The following is a 2,361-nucleotide window of genomic DNA, read 5'->3' as shown; positions in this document are numbered from 1 at the left end:
GTCTAACAAGACTATTTAGTTTTGTGTGCATATATATATATATATATATATATATATATATATATATATATATATATATATATATATATATATATATATATATATATATATATTATAGCTTCAAGACTCCGAACCAATATAGAAGCATCAAGAGGAAGTGCTTGTGTTATGGGCCAATAGGCCTTCTGCAGTTACTTCCATTCTTATGTTTTTATTCCCATTGGTTCGTGTTTTATCTTGTGTAAATGTCAATCACCTTACCCAAAACTTTGGTACCATATCACCTCACCCATGTGTATATATAATATATATATATATATATATATATATATATATATATATATATATATATATATATATATATATATATATATACAGAGTAAATCTACCCCAAAAGTAATGATTTATTTGTCTACAAAACTAAACTCTTTTTGGAATCATATGAGGCCCCTCCACTGAGGGGGGAGGCCTGGATGTTTATTGTCATGTGTATTCATGCTGCTTGCATGTCGTCGTTTATTTTGCCTTTGTTGTTTTCTTGACAGCTTTCTTTGCCTTGGGTGGTTTGGGAGATTTTGAAGCTCTCTTTATTTTGGGCTTTTTGTTCCCAACAACAAGCTGCTGCTGCTGCTGCTTCTTTTTCAAGGCTGTAGGTGGTTTGTTGCTTGTGGCGGCTTTCTTGGGAGTTACCACGGCCTTCTTTGCTGCTGTAGATGGTTTCTTGGTTGTGGTGGCTTTCTTGGGAGTTAGAACGGCCCTCTTCTCTGCTACGGCCAGCTTGAATGATCCACTAGCTCCACTTCCCTTGGTCTGAACAAGAATGCCGTCAGCCACTGCTTTCTTGAGAAATCTTCGGATGTAAATGGCGATCTTGGCAGCCTCGACTTTGTTGTTGGCAACAACGTACTTCTTGATTGCTTGTAGAGACGAGCCCTTACGGTCTTTGAGTGCTGCGACCGCGGCTAGAACCATTTGACTAGTTTTCGGGTGAGCAACCTGGACGCGAGGTTTCCTGGTGGTGGCCACCACAGCAGCAGCAGCCGCAGCCTTCTTGGTAGGCTTTGCTTCTACCATGATGATGATGAGATAACCAAGGTGATGAGAGACGCTCAGACAGTCACGGGGGAATGATGCTGCCGCCGCTTGAGCCGAACCTATTTATGTGCCGGCACGGTACAGAAGCTGCAACCTGGCAACTCGTCCACCAATCACGACGGTTGGTTTTACGGCTCCGAAACCTGGATCCCATATCTTCTCTAAAATAGAAGCATTTGTTCATGTTCTTTGTAAAAGTATCATAAAGCAGGACAGATGAGACAAATATCATAAAAACTGAAGAGCAGATGAGCACACACATGTTTGTATTACAAAAGAAAATCCACAAATTCATTAGAAATTGGCAGGGCAGGCTGAGGAAGTAGGTAGATGTAAAATGTCTGTAAATGGCGAAAGAACATAAACCCAAGACTGAATAAACGATGTTAAATATCCATGCCAAGGAGACAAAAATATGTTAGGATACAATTACCATTAAGACACCACAAGCAGGTCCGTATCCTGCCGCGATGACTTAAAAGAGTTGGTTATTAGCCACAATGTGTAGGCAGTCTCATGCCAACGGCCATACCACGTTGAGAACACCGCTTCTCGTCCGATCAGCGAAGTTAAGCAACGTTGGGTTTGGTTAGTACTTGGATGGGTGACCGCCTGGGAACACCAAATGCTGTTGGCAATAATGTTTTTTGTTTTGTTTTGTTTTGTTTCGTTTGTTTTTGTTTGAATGGCTGGCTCCACGGGAAATTCACGGAGTTGTGTGGAATAAGGCCTGGTAAAATGAATTAATATGTATGTCATGTTTAAAACAAACTCGCTTAATATAGATATTGTGTGAGGCTTTATACAAAAACAAACAACCAAAACAAAACATGTTGTATATATATATAGCTTAATCCGGGTTTGAACTCGCAACTCCAAGAATACGCATCACTTATATACACTTTACCACTGGACCACTGCTGCAGGACACAAGCTTGATGCTGAGGTATCAATTTAATGACGTAAATGCCATTTCCACAAATAAATGATAATTAAAAAGTATTTGTATGTACAAATCTTTTCTGTTTAAAAGGCTACAATATCAGTTACTGATATAATTTGTGTTAATGTTTCTATACCCACAAGAAGGCATATTTTTGCTTATATGTAAAGGGTACGGAGAACGAATCCACAGACCATCCCCCCCTTCCCTCCCCCCCCCCCCCCCCCCCCCCCCCCCAACTCCCACCTACTACCACCACCACCACCACCACCAATCACCACCAATCACCACCAATCACCACCAATCACCACCAATCACCACCA

At 40.7% G+C, this 2,361-nt stretch overlaps 1 non-coding gene across 1 annotated transcript; it reads left to right on the top strand.

The window, feature by feature from the left end:
• Positions 1-1,613: 1,613 nt before the first annotated feature.
• On the top strand, positions 1,614-1,732 carry LOC138360583 (5S ribosomal RNA). Its single transcript, XR_011226495.1, has one exon. It is a non-coding gene; the product is annotated as a 5S ribosomal RNA (ribosomal RNA).
• Positions 1,733-2,361: the final 629 nt, after the last annotated feature.

Source organism: Procambarus clarkii, unplaced genomic scaffold, assembly GCF_040958095.1.
Source record: "Procambarus clarkii isolate CNS0578487 unplaced genomic scaffold, FALCON_Pclarkii_2.0 HiC_scaffold_115, whole genome shotgun sequence".
In the NCBI taxonomy this organism is placed as follows: domain Eukaryota; kingdom Metazoa; phylum Arthropoda; class Malacostraca; order Decapoda; family Cambaridae; genus Procambarus; species Procambarus clarkii.
Note: the sequence above shows the minus strand (reverse complement) of the source record. Positions and strands in the feature narration are given on the sequence as shown.